At 33.5% G+C, this 19,351-nt stretch overlaps 1 non-coding gene across 1 annotated transcript; it reads left to right on the top strand.

Moving 5' to 3' along the window:
* Positions 1-19,035: 19,035 nt before the first annotated feature.
* On the top strand, positions 19,036-19,107 carry Trnag-ccc (transfer RNA glycine (anticodon CCC)). The gene has a single exon. It is a non-coding gene; the product is annotated as a tRNA-Gly (tRNA).
* Positions 19,108-19,351: the final 244 nt, after the last annotated feature.

The following is a 19,351-nucleotide window of genomic DNA, read 5'->3' on the forward strand; positions in this document are numbered from 1 at the left end:
AGTAAGTTTTCATGTAACAATGAGTTTTAAGCCAGAAAGAGTTGACTTAAGGAGAACGCTACAAAATTATGATATTTCATAATTGAGCATTAATATACTGTGGAAGCAAAATCAAGACTTCAAACAGGGTGTTGATGGCAACAAAAAGTGTATTTCATTTTACGTTACATTTTTAGATGAGCTTTATACTTTATTTATATTTATTACTCGGTTTAGAATAATAGAAACTATATTCGCATGTTAGATTTGGATAATTCATTTAGATTATAACATTTATAGCTATTTAACTCTACCTTAAAATTTAATCCTAGCATCCGATGATCCTTATTGTTGTAAAAAGTTATACCTCAGTTACATTTAAGGCGTGATAGCAGAAATCTATTCCTGTGAAGACATCCCTGTATGACATCTAGTCTTTTGTTCAAAATAAATAAAGTATAAAGCTCATCTAAAAATGGAATTTTTCTCCATAACGGTGAGCATTTTTGTATTCAGTTGTAGCAGTATTGACGGTGAAATAAGTGATACCCTCTCCAAATCAATAAAACAACTTAACAATTAAACTATTTTTATTAAAAATAAAATTAGCAATATTGGGGTCTGAAAATTAGTTTAATTGATTTTGTTATCTGACATCTTAAGTTGGTAAAATCCATGCTGATTTACTTATTTTCTTACTTCACTCCCTGTTCTAAATGCTTTTACCCATAAATGCAGGAGTAGACATCTTATCGGAGTGAAACACATTTGTAGCTATTGGGTTGTTTTGCTGTCAGAATAATAGTTAGTGGATATATAATATTTTATTTAGATACCCAAGAATACAACACACGAATTATAAGACATGAGCAGCATAAGTGGTTAATAACAGATGTGGGTTAAACCCATTAGTAAAAACAATTTTTTAAGATTAAAAACATAATTTATATCCTTAATTTGTTAAATAAGCCATCGTAGCACGTTCTGGATCTGTCTGATTAAATTAATTATTAAATCATAGACGCCTTCTAGTAATCAATGAACCAAAAACATCAAACGGCCTGAATTATCTCCCTTAAACTGTTATAGGAAATAAAAATCGACCCAGTTTCCAACAGAATTAACTAGTAGCAATTAACAACATAATTGGATTATCTCCCTTCATAATTGTTTTTAGAAACGATATGAAAACATTCAAGTAAAATGACAATAAATTTTAAAACATTAAATGATAATAAATAGATTAGAAAACCTCACTCGAAATGCTGTCCAAGGATTTATATACATAATGCAGCCTTTTTATTTATTCTCATATTCAATTAAACTTTAGACCTAAAATGGTCTTAAGTCTAAGTACTAAAATAACGATAATCTGTAAACATTACTTGCCACTAATACGAAACAAAAATTAACCGTAACGTTATTGCAAGGTTGTTACAGACATACTATAAATATAGAAATAAAATTAAAAACTCTTTTTATAAAACAATATATATATGGGAAATAAAGAAACAGTGAGATATAATTTAGGAACTCAACGAATGAGATATATAAACATTTTTTTAAATGGCTTACGGTTTTCTGTGAAAACTTCTCATGACTCTGTTCTTAAATAAAGATACGAAAATTAGGCGATATATTAATACTTAAATGGGCTTTTCCGTAACTACAGCAAAGGTAAATGTTTCTCACATGCTTTTCCCGTTAAGGGAATTTTTCTTTTTTTCCTTCTTTTCAAAAATGCTCTATTGTCAAAAGTGTGTTTATTCATAAAGTCTGAAGAAATACTGGATTTGGGAAATTTTCAAACGATATAATGTTTGAAATTGTTCGACTGAACATGGAAACAATTGTAACGTAAAATGAAATACACTTTTTTTGCCATCAACACCCTTTTTGAAGTCTTGATTTTGCTTCCACAGTATATATATATATATATATATATATATATATATATATATATGTGTGTGTGTGTGTGTGTATATCTATATAGCAGAAAGTGATCTCTTTAGACAAAGTTCAAAACACCCATAAAAAAAGGTTGACCGGTCGCTTAAGTAGGTCACGTGGTGTATCGATATAGGAAGGGCAGGAAAATGAGAAAGAAAAAGAAACCGAGAACATAAAAATAAAAGAAAAGGAGAGAAAAAAATTGCAAATGAAATAATACGTTTTACCAATTAAACTAATTTGATCTTAATTTCTTTAATCTGTTTAAATCGAATTAATCCAATCAACTCAAATTATATCATTTAATGCACAAGGTGCTATTCTTGTTTAATTTATACGCATTGATAATGCCCTTTAAATGGGAGAATTAAACTGAAGGTTTAGAATATAAATTATATTTGTGAGTAATTTGTAAAACAAAGGCTAAGAGTATTAATAGAACGTGTTATTTTTATTTTATAATACTAACGGTAATACTTTACTGTTAAATAAAAATAATAATAATAATATTAATAATAATAATAATAATAATAATAATAATAATAGTAATAATACCTTACTGAAGAGTATCCAAAAATAATATTAATAATATTTAACTGGAAAAAACGTTTTATATAATGTATATATATATATATATATATATATATATATATATATATATATATACATACCCATATATATACACACATACATATATACACATGTACACACACATACACATGACATATGTATACATACACACCCATACATATATACACACTCATACATAAAAAAGTATAGATTTAGATATAAAGAAAGTATAACAATAGTCATACTATTAATTATAATAATCAGTGTAGGTAACAAAACTACAATTATAATATAAAAACAAATTAGCTCCTATATTGCTAATTAACATTAAGAAAATAAGAAGATAAGAGAGTAGGGTTGTGTAACTAAGGTTATAGAATTGACTTACTTTCGTACCAACAGGGATGACACATTATTGAGTATTATACGTTTATATTCATATGTGCGGATCGGGAAATTACCTGGCAATGGGGAATGTTTACTCTATTTGTGGGTAGTAAATAGGGACGACTTATAAACTCCTTAATTGAGAAGCTACATATTTTTTGAAATACTATTCTAACAAGATCCCAGAGTGCAAATTATGTGTAAGAATGTAAAGTGTAGTATGTTAATGTGCGTATGGTGAGTCTCTACTTAAGATGTAAATCAACAATAAGATGTTATTATATAGGTTAGAAAAGATGCCTGAGAACTTATTTTTTTAAAAACATGTTTTTAATTCGCAAAGTTTTAGTTTAGATTTTAATCAAAACCGATATGGATTTAGTATTATGTTTTTACCTATTTACATTTATACAGAGAGTGTATGTTATTTTATTTTAAGTTGGCTGTATTTAAATTTTTTCTTGTGCTTACATCTGGACACTAGTTTATTCTTGGCATTTATTATGGGTTTATTGAAGGTGATAATGTTAACTGCTTCGGATATACAAAGATTGCAAATTTTGTCCCCTGGGACATATGATCTAGATTTATTCAGTATACTCCATTTAATCGAATAGGGGATTTTTTTTGTCTTCTAATCTATTGATTAATGTATTCAAGGATTATTTCTATTGATTAATGCTATTATTATCGTTGTTCTGAGATCTTTCATTTCTGAAAGAATGTAAGTGGTTTGAAATTCATACTTTTAATAAGTTTGATGATGCGCCTATATAAGTGAATGTTTTCCTTGGTTTATTATTGTTTATTGGTTCATCTATCCCAGTGCTAGTGAGTCTTATATTGGGGAGCTGAATTAAGAGGGAGGCTTGAAGATGTATAACGCAGGTTCTGGTTAATCCTATTCTGGTTTTCACTGGGAATTATATTATTGGATCCGTTAACCTGGTTGTTATTGTTTTTGTTGTTATTATTAGAACCCAGACCATATGTTTCCCTATATATGTTTGCGTCGATTATATTCATTATTTCCCCCATTTGATTGGTTGTTTGCATGCTTTGGTAATTGCGTGACTGTGCAAGCGTATACCACGTCTTTGTGTATGCAATCGTTATTGAGAGGGCATTCATTTTTATTTTGGCAGTTAACACGTTTCCATACCAGCTGATTGTTAAATAACTTTATTCTGAAGTATATATATATATATATATATATATATATATATATATATATATATATATATATATATATACATATATATATCACGGTAAAAAGGGAGCAACTATGCATAAGACTTCCCTGCCAGTACATAGCCTCTCCATAATCAAGACTCCTACAGTGCCTCCACGTTGGCCACACACGGTAACAGGGAGCCTTGCGGCACCAGGCTAAGCCTGTAGGAGATCTCGGAGTAGTAGGGGACCCCAGAAGTAGTGTGTTATGGCCCACCGATGTGTGGACACGTCCTGGCACACTACCGACCCCTACCCCACTGCCTTGTGGGTGCCGTTGGTTGGGTGAAGACTAGGGGAACCAACCCGAAAATTGTGAGCCTTATCACAGCAAAAGGCTAAGAGATGAGAACTCTGACTTCAAATCCTACTGCTGCCTTGCAGTTTTCCTTAAAAAGTTATGGAACCTCATCCAGAAAGAAAAGGTGACCAAGATTGTGTCGCAAGACTTTTGTAGATGTGGGTGCCGAACCACCCAGGACTACCCTTGAGTTGAGTCATTGAGTTCTGTCTTCGCACCTGGTTATAGTTACATAGATGTTCATTGGGAACAGAAAGTGGACTTCGGGTTTACTCATAAACCTCGCTTCGCTTATTTTATCATTTAATCCTTAGTTTACATGAGTAATGTTTCTGACAAAGGTGGAAGAACCCAACGTAAATACTCCTGATCAACCTAACTAGCAGGAAAATCTAACTGCTGAATACGAGAGAGTAGTCTTAGTAGCTCTAAAGAAAGCATTTGTCGGATGATGACTCTAATTGTAGTTAGGGCTTCAGGGCACAAACTACATTACCACTAACCCACAGAGCCTTAAAAGCACCTCGGGATGTCACGAGGATTAGTTGGTGTGACGTCACTGTGAGGATATTTAAACATTCAGCCGTTCTTTCATTTTGAATCCTTTTAATATTTTCTTTTGTTCTCTTAATTATATTTGCTCATGAATTAACAAAATCTGATTATGTTACATTGTTTTCGTTTTTAGTCATTTTTCAATTTAAAAAAAGATGCTTTGGAATGTGTGCCACTCCTTGTTTCTCCTCTTTTCTTAATACGCGTTTTTTCTGGGCAATCTGGTCTGGAGCAAAGTGTAGTGTCTGTCCTGATACTACACTGTCTTCTCTGTATTCAATCGGTGACTCTTTCACGATCTCTGTAGGCTCTGACAATTTTCCGCAATCTTTTGAGTTCACCTTCTGAAGATTTGTATCTTCTCCACATTGAAAATCAAATTTGTGACTAACTTTAATCTGGTTTAGAAGCAAGTGAAAAGAAACAAGTTGATCTTCGTGTGAAGAGTTAAACCAAAGACTGACATACCGTCTTACATTAATTATGCAATTTATTATGCAAACCAACTTGAGAAATCGAATGATTATTCGGCTCAACAGCTTATAATTAAGTGTTGATTAACTCATAAATTTTAGCCTACTTCGTTCCAGCGTCGTAATCAGATATAGATAGAAGAGTGGAAAAAGGCGAGAGTTAAGATTATGATTATTCGGCTCATCAGCCAATAATTAAGTGTGAATTAACTAATTTTTTCTGGACAATAGAAAGTGGACTTCCGACCGCTTCATAAACCCCGCTTCCCTTATTTAATCACTTAATCCACACATTTCATTTCAGCGATTTTTCTGAAAAAGGAGATTACAGGCTATTTCGAGGTAAAAATATTGTTAGCTAATCTTATTTTACTTTGAAATAGTATTTTATTTGTATTTTTTTAGATTATTAAATAAAGTAGCTTCATGTCTTGTCTGGAACGATTTCAATAAAAAGGCTGATGATCTTTAGACGGTATGCAACTGTCACATCTAAATATATTGCGATAACCTGCTCTATTCTTCACATCTCCTTTGTCACATAACTCACATTTCAACCTTTATACATGTTAAATATTAGTTGAAAATATAAAAAAATTCAATAAATAAAATAAAAAAGTAAATGTGAGGATTAGAAAAGATAAAATATTATGTTATAATAACTACATTAATAATCCGAATAATTAAAATTAAATCATTAAATATTAATTTATAAACTCATTTAATTAATTAAAATAAAAAATTATTATATGATTAGCGTATTTTATAAATAAATACTAGTGGGAATGTGATTTATTAAATTTAACTAGTTTTAAAATAATTATTAAATTTGATAAATAATATTTGTACATAATAATTACAGGTTGAAAATAATAAATTTTTAGGGTAAGACTTAAAATAATTAACTTAAAATAGTTGTAATTAATTAATAAAAAAAATGAAATATTAAACAATACAATTTATTAATACGGGAATTTAGATTTGGTAATATGAAAATCAAAGATGGTGGCATGAAATAAAAAAAGTTAATTACAACTTCTCTGTCAATTTTCGTATTTTGTAATCATGCATTTATTCTCTTTTAATTAAGAGGCGAGTGCTTTTTCTTCTGATGAGAAAACAGCGAAATAAATTCAAAAACAGACATAATAATTGCATGAATGATTTTGCGATATGAAACAGGTGCTGTCAAGAATAGTGCATGTACACTCACTTAAAGGAATAAACAGCATTTTAACGGATAGACTTCTGTCATTTATTTGTAATATGTTCTTGCTATGGTAAGATATGTAATCACCACCGGAACATTTTAAATAAGGGACGTGTCACCGGTCACCGGATATGTAAGAAGAGGGACTCTCCCTGAACTGAACACAATAAATATTACACATCGTCTCTCTGTAAATAGGTTAATAAACTTCCCTTCTTTATTTGCACCTACAGTGCATTTCCTTCACGGAACCATGTTTCTTGGTTATCCTTATATTATCGCCACCACATGAGAAGTGTTTTTCATTTCGTTTTAGAAATTTGTTTTTGAAAAGCGATCCGGACGTGTTTTGTTTTGGTTAATAAAAACTAACAAAAATGTTCTGTAGAACTATGTTTTCTTTTATAAGGAACATTTTTTATAAGAAGTTTAGGTGTATTTGAAAAAGACGAAAAAGGATCTCTAGAAATTTATAAAGTATGTCGTATGGTGAACTTTTCTAAACATTTCTCAGTATTGACAATTTTTTCGTGACGAAATCTGTGAAGGTGAGCATATTGTTTTTGAATAAAATTTTGTGTATACGTTGACTTTATATTTTTTGAATTGTTGAAATTTTGAACACAATATTTGGTGGAAGAAACAACCTTTTTCATACAATATATAAGTATTTAAACATGCAAAAAGAAGAAACTGATGATATTGTCACATATGCGAGTAAACGCAACGCTCAGTGTGAACTATTCAAATTGAAAGATGTATCAGTTGACATGTTTAAGTGTTACATATTTGTCCAGGGACTGACAGCACCGAAGGACAAGGCCTTGATCTCAAGAATTTTATCAATTATGGAGCAAGACCCAGAAATGAACTTGCAAAATGTGACAGAAGAATGTCAGAAGTTGATAAATATGAAAAGGGGCACTAGGATAGAGGGAAAAATTACATCCCAAGTCCATATTTTGAAACCAAAAACATTTCCCAAGAACAAAGAGAGAAGTTTTAAATGTTGGAGTTGTGCAGGTTCGCACTTAAGAAAAAATTGCCCTTTGAAAGATCAACCTTGTGCAAAATGTGGTTTAGTCGGACACTGAGCCTCCCAGTGCCGAACTAAACAAAAGAAACAAAGACAAAAATTTAAGTCTAAAGTTAATGTTGTGTTGTCAAAAGGAGAAGTGAGACCAGAGGGTAAACGAAAATTTGTCAATAAATGATCACTTTTGGATACAAGTAGCAATATTTCGATTATCGACGAAGATGATTAGGTATCCAAAACTGAAAAAAAAAAAAAATAAAACACGTTTAAAATTGCCAAAGGAGTATCCGGTAAGAAATTAAAATTCAAGAGAGAGTTTTATTGTAGTGTATCCCTTCGATCGAAAACTTTTTCTTCAAAAGTGTCAAGTGTTCCAGTGTATAAATTCTTGCCGCTCGGAATTGATTGGATCGTTTGTTCGATTTATGGGAGCTACCCATAAATTCATTTTGTAACATTGTTAGTGTATCTGAGAAGAAAAAAGAGAGATTGAAATTGAATTGCAAAGACTGCAGGAAAATTCTGTAGTCGAAAAAGTTGGCTATTCTGAGTGGACAAGCCCCACTGTGTATGTTAAAAAGAAAAATAAGAAGATTCGAATATGTGCCGGTTTTTTTACAGGCCTTAATGACTGTCTGATGGATCATAGTTATCCACTCCTTTCCCATGAAAACGTTTTTACAAAGCTGAATGGAGGGAAAATTTTCTCCAAAATTGATTTATCTGAGGCTTACGTTCAGGTAAAAGTCAGTGAATAATGCTCAAAGTATTTGTGCATTAACACTTAGGACTCTTCCGACCGAAAAAGCTCTCTTTCGGTTCGAAAATAGCTGCAGCGTTGTTACATCAAATAATGGACACGATGCTTGCCGATTTAGGTTTTGCAATCACATATATGGATGAAATTCTTGTAAAGAGTAAAAATTTGCAGTAACATAAGGAGCACACCAGAGCTGTTTTCCAAAGAATTGAGGAATTCGGCTTCAAATTAAGTGCCAACAAATGTTAATTTTTCTTAAAGCAGATAAATATCTTGGACAAATCATTGACAGACAAGGCAGAAGACCAGATCCCAGAGAACAGAAGCCATGGAGAAAATGACTGCACCTTACAATGTTGGCAAGTTACAATCTTTTTATGGGGCTTAGCACAATATTATGCAGAAGATGAGAACACCCTTGAACGAATTGTAAAAAAAGAACAAAAGTGGATTTGGTCAAAGGAGTGCCAAAGTGCATTTGAAGAGATTAGAAAATGCCTACTATCAGATTTAGCACTAGTACACTTTGATCCACAGAGGGAATTAATTGTGACGTCAGATGCAAGTGAATGTGAATAGGAGCTGTACTTCTCCATAGACTTGAAAACGGATCAACGAGCCAATAGCTCATGCATCCAGATAACTTTTGCCTGCAGAAAGAAATTATTCTAAAATTGAAAAAGTTTGGGAATCATTTATCCAATTAAAAATGCTGTAGATTTATTTATGGCAGGATTTTTACATTGCAGACTGACTATTTTTTGCTCTAAAAAAGCATAACAATTCATACTGCAAACAGACTTTAACGATGGAACATAATACTGCTGAACTATAATTAAAAAATAGAGTATATTTCACCCCCCAAAAATCGGACATGGACTATCCAGGCTGATTTGAAAGTGTGCAAAACCTTCAGAGGACACAGTGATAGCTGCATTAAGAGAGAAAAAGAACTCTCAGGACTGCTGTGCAACAGGATTCGAGAGTTACCAGTGACTCTAGATAGCATCAATAAGGCAGCAAAAACAGATAAATTCCTTGTAAAAATGAAAAATAAAAACAAGTGCAGTTAAATGAAAAGTCAAAGAAAGACTAAAAAATTTCACCATTTCGATTTATTCACAGATTTAATGTATGCTGACAGAGTCATCATACTGACCACACTGCAGATGAGGATTCTAAAAAATTCCTTAGCGATCATTCAGGCATGTCCAGAATGAAGGCCGTGATGCGCAGATATACGCATTGGCCTAATTGGGACATCGAAAAAATTGTAATAGTGTCAAGAATGTCAGCTAGCAGCAAAGGCACCACCTGTACAAATACAACCGTGGTCAGAGATAGATACACCGTGGGCTCGGTTACACATTGGCCACGAAAGTCAGTTGAATGGACATTATTTCTTAGTGGTTGTCGACAGAAATGGCCGGACGTGTTTAATTTTAAACATCCGACATCGACGAGTATTATAGATGCACTAAGTCATTTTGCCTAAAACTATTGTCAGCGACAACGGCATCCAAATTACCAGCAAAGAGTTTGAAGAATTCTGCAAGGCCCTATCCATTGAACATTTAACAACTGTAATATACCACCCAAGATTAAACGGCATCGCAGAGAGATTTGTTGACACATTCAAAAGAGCTCTGAAGAAAACACCAAGGCATGGACACTGATGAGAAGAGTACTGAAAATTTTTTATCTGTGTACAGGATCACTCCTAACCCAAACATTAATGCCGGTTTGTCACCAGCTGAACTAATGATTCGAACAGAATATTATATCTGTATTTGACAGGATTTTACCAAGTGCGATCTAGACAACAACAACATCGAGAGAAAATCTTCAGAATAGGTTCTACAAACCTGTTGAAAAAATACTCTCCTTGAATTATAGGACTGGGAAGAGGGGATTATTATGAAAAGCAGTAGTAAATTCGACTGTCGCAGGCATATAAATCAGCTAAGACAGATGACTACAAACATGCAAAAGATAATGAATTACCCTTGGAGGTATTGTATGACTCTTTCAATATTCCTCTACCCATGGCACAACTTACTCCGAGAGTGGTATCTCCTACTCCAGGTTCGAGAGTACCAGTTTCACCACTAACTCCGCCCCCTCAATGGTGTTGAGGAGAAAAAGTACAAGAGTGAAAAGAAAAGTTAACCGGCTGAGCCCCAGATCTAAAAACAAAAGATATTGCCAAATTCTCTAAGAAGAAATAAGCGTAGGGGAGAAGTTATAGTGAGATATGTAATCACCACCGGAACATTTTAAATAAGGGACCGTGTCACCGGTCACCGGATATGTAAGAAGAGGGACTCTCCCTGGACTAAACAACATAAATATTACACATCGTCTATTGTATTGATGTGTATCGATATTTTTTCTATTAATATTTATTTGCTTTCCAATCAAAGCAAAATGTGACACGAGGTCGTTTTTAAAGTGGGGTTAAACCAGCTCCCCGAAAAAAGGGAAAAAGGGCACTCTGGTTGGGTCCAAAAATAGTAATTGTCCCAGTATAAAGGGTTCCCCTCCATTGACTTGGACAAATCACCTTAAGTGTAGGCTCTTGCAGATAGATACTACACTTTGAGCCCAGCGTAAAGTCCAAGTACATAGAAAAAAGGCAAGCCTTTTTTCTATTTATTTAAAAAGAAAATACAATTTTCTTATGTATGGGTTGTGGAATTGAATTCACTAGCAAAAGATCTAGCTAATTTGCATATTCTTTTAAACATTCATTTTAATTATTCCCTATTAGTTGCTCCGGTTTTCTAATGGGATAATCATCTTTAGTTAACTATTACGTGTAATTATATTCATGCAGATATTCTACATGATTTATACTTGCATAATATTTGCGTAAAAAGTTTATAGTAACCACAAAATTGTTTCCATATATATTTATGTATGCGTATATATTTTTGTTTAACAAATTTTGCCTACCAAACTCCCCCTAGAGTGTTTGGTCTACAAACATGAAACTTCATATATAAGGCATTTGAATCCATGCAAAACTGTATCTTTGGTTTATAGCCCGCAAAAATCGGTGTAAAAGTGAGAAAATTATAAAAAAATTAAATTTGCCAGGTGAAGGTCGAATGCCGGTATTACGAATGCATAACGTAGTAGCTATTGGTTCGTTTTAATTTTTAGCCTTGCAGTAAACATGTTTTCATAGCCCAGTCATTGGCAGCGGAGGCAAAATAAATCGTGAGCTAAACGTTTTGATTTCGATTCTCGGTGATGGCGCATGAGTCTTTTTAAATTTTTTTTTTAATACTTTTTAAATCATTACTATATATTGCATCCAATCTATCTATCTATCTATCTATCGATCTATTTATAAAAGTGAAAATATGCACATAACTATATGAACAGTATATATGGCCAGAGCAAAGCCGGGCGGAACTGCTAGTATATATATATATATATATATATATATATATATATATATATATATATATATATGTACTAGCAAAAGTACCCGTCGTTGACTGGGTTCAAAAACAGCGTACAGAAAAGGGACTCCGATTTATGAAAGTATGATAGGTTATGAAAAGGAAGGGTTGTAAATTTGGATTGAATTTGGGGGTATCAAAACCAAAGCAAAATATGATGAAACTAAAAATAAAATAAATAAACCCCATAATTTATTATACCATACCTGTTCACACTGAAACACTTATCACAATATTCTGTGGATCTAAATTAAAAAACCTTGTTAAACTTTGTGACATATTTCCCTTCTATGGATGTCAGGCGCGAACGAACACCCCATAATTTTATTATACCATATTTCTTCAAACTGAAACATAATTATCAAAATATACTTACGCAGAAAAATCTTTATTAAAGTTTGTACCTATTTCCATTCTATGGAGGCCAGGCGCGAACGCAGACTCCGCAATTTTATTATACCCTCCCTATTTAAGTTAAAACATATTTATCAAAGTATTATTATATACATCTATATCAAAAACACTTGTAAACGTTTTTTGTTTAATTTTTGAATTTTTTTATTTCCATACTTTGTGGACCAGGCGCGTACGCAGGCCCTACAATTTTAATGAACAACCGTTCTGTCAGATCAAACATCCCCCATTCCTGTGTCTCGATACATCTTCTATCATTATACGTAATCAGTTTTCTATAATAGTCAACCATATAGGAGCCTATTCGTGACCAGACACACACACAGACGTTCAGCTTTATATATATATATATATATATATATATATATATATGAAGTTTTGTTTTTTCTCGCTCTCACATTGATATTAAAATCGTACTTTTTTCTATTCAAAATATATTAAAACAACATTTTAATATACTCAGTCATGGATATAAAAGCGGCTACATGAAAGTTACGTAATTTGCATATTTCATTAAAACAAGCGTTAATTAATTATTCATTTATTATGTTTTCGTATTATATGATTGGTTTCATTTTAGTAGTACTCTTAATTCTATTTATGCATAGTTTCTACATTGTGCATAATTGTGTAGAAGTTAAGATGAAAACGCTCAAGCACACGGATATATATATAATTGGTCTATAGTGTGAGGCGTGCGGGAGATTATGTCTGAGCAGAGCTGGGCTGATAAGCTACCAGACTGCTCATCGGCGAAATGGGCCATAAAACAGTCTTGTGTTGCCATATCTAACTTGTGTCAACTGTGGGAGGACGTGCAAAACAGCAGGCGGTTTGAAACGGCATTTGAATGTTCATAGAAGTGACCATCAAGCAGGTGCTGCTAGTTGCGCTCATGTTTGCACCATGTGTGCCAAAGAATGCCAGAGTTTGGTAGGGCTTAAAAGCCACTTTCGTGCGGCTCATGTCTTCATGTTTCAATTTTTTAATGCTATATCAAGTAAGGCAATATTCGAGAACAGATTTGCTGCCATCATATATATATATATATATATATATATATATATATATATATATATATATATATATATATATACATATATATATATACATATATATATATATATATATATATGTATATATATATATGGGCGATTTTCTAAAGAAAAAAGATCTTTAAGGTCGAAGACGCTATTAACCGTATTATCGTTTAAAATGAATAAAATAAATCTACATAAGTTTAAAAGCGATAAAAATAACACGTAAAGTGATCTAGGATTTCATGGCGTAACGGTTAACGTACCAGACCATCATACACATGGTCTCAGGTTCGATTTCTAGAAACAATCAAGTTACGCTGACAAGAGATAGTATTTCGAAACATGCATCTTAGTAGAATTCTGTTTTATATGTAATATATAATACACACACACACACACAAACACACACACACACACACACATATATATATATATATATATATATATATATATATATAAAGTAACATCGCCGGTGTGTGCGAAAAGTTTCTACAAAACTACTCTTTGAATATTTGGTTTACAGAGTGGAAATTTGATATATAGGGTATTTGGACCGGTGACACACTTTCGATTTGGTTTCTAGCCGGCAAAAATAGCTACTAAGAGGTCAAAATTGATAAAAAAAAAACAGTTGACCACTGAGAACTTATTGATAGTACACTCACGAGACTCTAGTCCCTTTTTGAAGACCTGTGATTTTTTGTTATTCCCCAAACTCAAGGAAAACCTTAGACACTAATTTATATAAGGAAAACACGCTGCTCTCCCCCATCATTATATATAGCCCCAATCCTCCGACTCTCTCGTAAATAACCATTCATCTTGAAGAAGCCCGCATAAATCGGGCGAAACGTTGAGTATTCAGGTCCTTCCACCTCTATTTTATTTCATATATATATATATATATATATATATATATATATATATATATATATATATATATATATATATATTAGCAATTTATTTAAAGCACCTCGTATGTTTTTCCATCTGAATTAAGCAACAAAATATAACTTGTGCTGTGCATGAAAGCCTTTAAATTTGCATAGGATCCATGAAAGAAGGCGAGAATGAAAACAGAACGAACAGGAGAGCAGCAAGAACGGCGGTTTATTCTAAAAAAAAAAAATGCGTTGCTTTTTGTCTTGGTTGTTTTTTTGTGTTCAGGATTTCGAACTTATTCTTGCATCCATCTTCATAGGGTGCCTAATTAACTGGTTTTCCGTTTTCTCCATTTCGGAGAAATTATTGATTCAACTTTCATCCAGTGTAATTTCATACGTCACAATCTATCTATCTATCTATCTCTCTCTCTCTCTCTCTCTCTCTCTCTCTCTCTCTCTCTCTCTCTCTATATATATATATATATATATATATATATATATATATATAAATATATAAAAGTGAACGTGTGTTTGTCTGTGTACATTTCCCTACGTAATAACTCTGTCAATTTTTAGTCTGCAGACTCGAAATTTGATAAACAGGGTACTGAAATTTGGGAAAATCTACGTGATCGGTTTTCGGACAGAAATTTGGCTGTTAAGGGGTCAAAGTTCAACGATTTGACTTTTGAGATCTCTACCAAACTCCTCTGACAATTTTGGGCCTAAACACTTGAAATTTTAGATATAGGTTCCTTGGACATGGATCTAACTTAATAACTTGATTTGAGCCCAAGACAATGAATATTAAGGGGTCATAATAGGGGTCAAATTTAAAAAAGATTGACCTTTGTTTTTTTTGCTCAGCATACACCTCCAAACACCCGGGCAACGCCGGGCACTTGCGCTAGTCTATATATCTATAAAAGTGAACGTGTCTGTGTGTCTGTTTGTGTGTTTGTGTACATTTTCATTCGCAATAACTCTATAAATTTTCAGTCTACAGACTCGAAATTTGATATACAGGGTACTGAGATTTGGGAAAATCTACGTGATCGGTTTTCAGACAGAAATTTCGCTGTTAAGGGGTCAAAGTTCAACGATTTGACCTTTGAGAACTCTACCAAACTCCTACGACAATTTTGAGTCTAAACACTTGGAAATTTAGATATAGGTTCCTTGGATTTGGATCTAACTTAATGTAATTTGAGACCAGAACAATGAATTTTAAGGGTTCATAATAGGGGTCAAATTTAAAAAGATTGACCGTTTTATTTTGCTCAGCATACACTCCCAAACACCCGGGCAACGCCGGGCTGAAATGCTTGTATATCTATAAAAGTGAACGTGTCTGTGTGTCTGTATGTGTGTGTGTTTGTGTGTACATTTCCCTACGCAATAACTCTGTCAATTTTTAGTCTACAGACTCGAAATTTGATATACAGGGTACTGAGATTTGGGAAAATGTATGTGATCGATTTTCGGTCATAAATTTGACTGTTAAGGGGTCAAAGTTCAACGATTTGACTTTGGAGAACTCCACCAAACTCCTCCGACAATTCTGGGTCTAAACACTTAAAAATTTAGATATAGGTTCCTTGGATTTGGATCTAACTTAATAACTTGATTTGGGCCCCAAACAATAAATGTTAAGGGGTCATAATAGGGGTAAAATAAAAAAAAAATTGACCGCTTATTTTTTTTGCTCAACATACACCCCTAAACACCCGGGCTGAAATGCTAGTATATATATATATATATATATATATATATATATAAAGGTGAACGTGTGTGTGTGTGTGTACATGTTCCAACGTAATAACTCTGACAATTTTCAGTTTGCAGACGCAAAATTTGATAAACAGGGTACTGAGATTTGGGAAAATCTTTATAAACAATTTTCGGCCAGACATTTGGCTGTTAAGGGGTTAAAGTTCAACGATATGACCTTTGAGAACTCTACCAAACTCCTCCGCCAATTTTGAGTCTAAACACTTGGAATTTTAGATATAGGTTCCTTGGACATGGATCTAACATAATAACTTAATTTGAGCCCAAAACAATAAATGTTCAGAGGTCATAATAAGGGTCAAAGTTAAAAAAAAATTGACCTCTGCGGTCTCTACCAAATTACTAAGACAATTTCTGGTCTAAACATTTGACATTTTACATAAAGGGTACTCAGAGATAGGGCAAGCTTTTTAATATATTTTATATAAAGGGTGGGGTCACTTTTTCGCCGATATTTTGGAAAGTCATCTCCTCTTTTTGATTGTCTAGCCTTAATTTAAACCTACATCACTTCCGGTTTGAGGGTGGTTGTAGCAGCAAAGACGTCATGTTTTTTCCCGTTCTTTTCGTCCTTCACGGTATGGGCTCGAGCCTGCCTTCCTACTACCACTTTTTTTTTGCTCAACATACATCTACGAATACCCGGGCAACGCCGAGCTGAAATGCTAGTATATCTATAGAAGTGAACGTGTCTGTCTGTATGTCTGTGTGTCTGTGTACATTTCCCTGCGCAATAACTCTGTCAATTTAAAGTCTACAGACTCGAAATTGGATATACAGTGTATGGAGATTTGGGATAATCTTTGTAATCCGTTTTCGGCCAGAAATTTGGCTGTTAATGGGTCAAAGTTCAACTATTTGACTTAGGAGAACTCTACCAAACTCCTCCGCCAATTTTGGGTCTAAACAATTGAAAGTTTTTAGATATAGGTTCCTTGGGCATGGATCTAACATAATAACTTGATTTGAGCTCTAAAAAATAAATGTTCAGGGGTAATAGTAGGGGTCAAAGTTAAAATAAATTGACCCCTGCGGTCTCTACCAAATTACTCAGACAATTTCTGATCTAAGCATTTGAAATTTTACATAAGAGGTATTCAGAGATTGAGCAAGCTTTTTGATCGGTTTGGGTCAAAAACTTTTAGTTACCAATATATAAATGTATGTATGTATGTTTGCATGTCTGCCGAAAACTTTCGACAGAGGCGACGGATTTTACCAAGATCAGTACTGTTTTGAAGTTCGACCTTTCAGACGATAAATATTGAAAAATTGGCTAAAAACATTAATATCTTCACCTTAAACTGGGTACTTTTCTACAGGGGTGGTTGCTTTTTTCGCCGATATTTTTGAAAGTCATCCTCTCTTTTCGATTTTCTAGCCTTAATTTAAACCTACATTACTTCCGGTTTGGCGGTGATCGTAACAGCAAAGAAGTCACTTTTTCCGTTCTTTTCCCCTTTCTGTGGTACGGGTTCGAGCCTGCCTACCTACTACCACATTTTTTGCTCAAAATCCAAACACTCGGTTAACGCCGGGCTGAAATGCTAGTATTTTATAAATATTCTGTAGCGATAATAAGATAACAAAATGTCGAAACTCCTGCTTATGTAACCTAGTCATAATATTCAGTCATCTGTGTTTTAGTTGGTTTCTGTCTACGCATGCAGATTTGTTTGAATTTAAAAACCTCTGGTTATCACTAATTATAGGTTTTTATAGAGCCAATTCTCTATTGGTTGTTATCCAATATATAGTATTGATTTCAAAAGTTATAAAAGAAGTACGAGAGGCCGTCAATAAGTTTCCAGATTGTTTTTATAAGCGTTTAAAATTGTTGTAGACACTTGAAAATTCAGTATGTTATCGCTATACATCTTATGAGATGACTGACGAATCTTTATCATTTCAAGTTCAAATAAACAGCTACAACAGGAATTGGAATACACCCTACCAAGGATTCATTGTCACAGCTAGTGGATTTCAAAATGGACCTGAGGATATTTTAGAAGAACGATTTACAATAACATTCTGTTTTCAATTTGGAATAAATTCCACAGAAACGCATGGAATACGGCAGGCTGTATTTACATCATCTTGTATTCATTGAGCGTCAGTTTTTGAGAGGCATAAGGGATTTAAGGAAAGCAGGGGGTCTGTGAGGGATGATGAGAGATGTGGGAAGAGTGAGGAAGTAAGAACGCCAGAGATGCTTGGCCTCATAAAGAATTTCATGGATAAAGAAACAATAAGTGCACGGTTTGATGTCAGTGTGGGAACTGTACACACAATTATTCGTGAGGAACTGAAGATGCGGAAGATTGTACGATGTTTGTCTCAAGAGTCCTCAGAGAAGATCACAGACTATTTGATCAAGATGGACATCAAGATAGTTCCTCGCCCTCCATATAGTCCAGACCTTGCTCCCTGTGACTTTTATCCCTGTCACACAAAAGGACTTCCGTGAGGCTTTCCAGAATTTGTTGGAACGGTACAAATGCACTGCAGTCGAAGGAGATTACTTCGAAAGGATCTAGAGTTTCATGTGTGCATTATCAATAAAGGTGACGATACGAAAATAGTCTGGAAACTTATTGAAGGTACTTCGTTCATACTAAAATAATAGAGCAAAGGTAAAACAACAAAATCGACGAGTAACAAGAGACGAACATAAAATTTCGTTTTGTCAACGCAGCGTTTGTGTCGTTTTGCTTAAATTCTGTTATAGCAAACAAAATGTTCGTTACACTAAATTGATGTTCAAGTGTTTTAAACATTTCACACTGGTTCTAAGTTCGATAAATGACGTCGTATCGACCTCGTGTATTGATCTTTTATCCAATTTCCAAACAACTAGAACGTGTGCGTATTGATTCAATGTTCGTTCTGGCAACGTAAAATGGGAAAGCGAAATATCGATCGGCAAGAGACTAACATAAGTGTAAAATTCTATGAAATGAAAATGACGTCGTTCTAAGAGGAGCATCGGTGGTGTAACGGCGAGCATGTTTGCCTCCCAAGCAGACGACCCGGGTTCGACTCCCGGCCGACGCAGATTACGTTTTTAACTATAACCATGTTTTTTTTATATCTCAAAAACAGACAAATAAAATGAGGCATAAATTGAGAGTGGGTTTCTGCTTGACATAATCGTTTTCGGAACGGATTACGAAGTTGCAGGCCCATTTTTAGATTTTAAGGTTTTCGGAACGGATTACGAAGTTGCAGGCCCATTTTAAGATTTTAAAGTTTTCGGAACGGATTACGAAGTTGCAGGCCCATTTTAAGATTTTAAGAG

Source organism: Euprymna scolopes, chromosome 3 (assembly GCF_053919585.1).
Source record: "Euprymna scolopes isolate OS-2025 chromosome 3, ASM5391958v1, whole genome shotgun sequence".
Lineage (NCBI taxonomy): Eukaryota > Metazoa > Mollusca > Cephalopoda > Sepiida > Sepiolidae > Euprymna > Euprymna scolopes.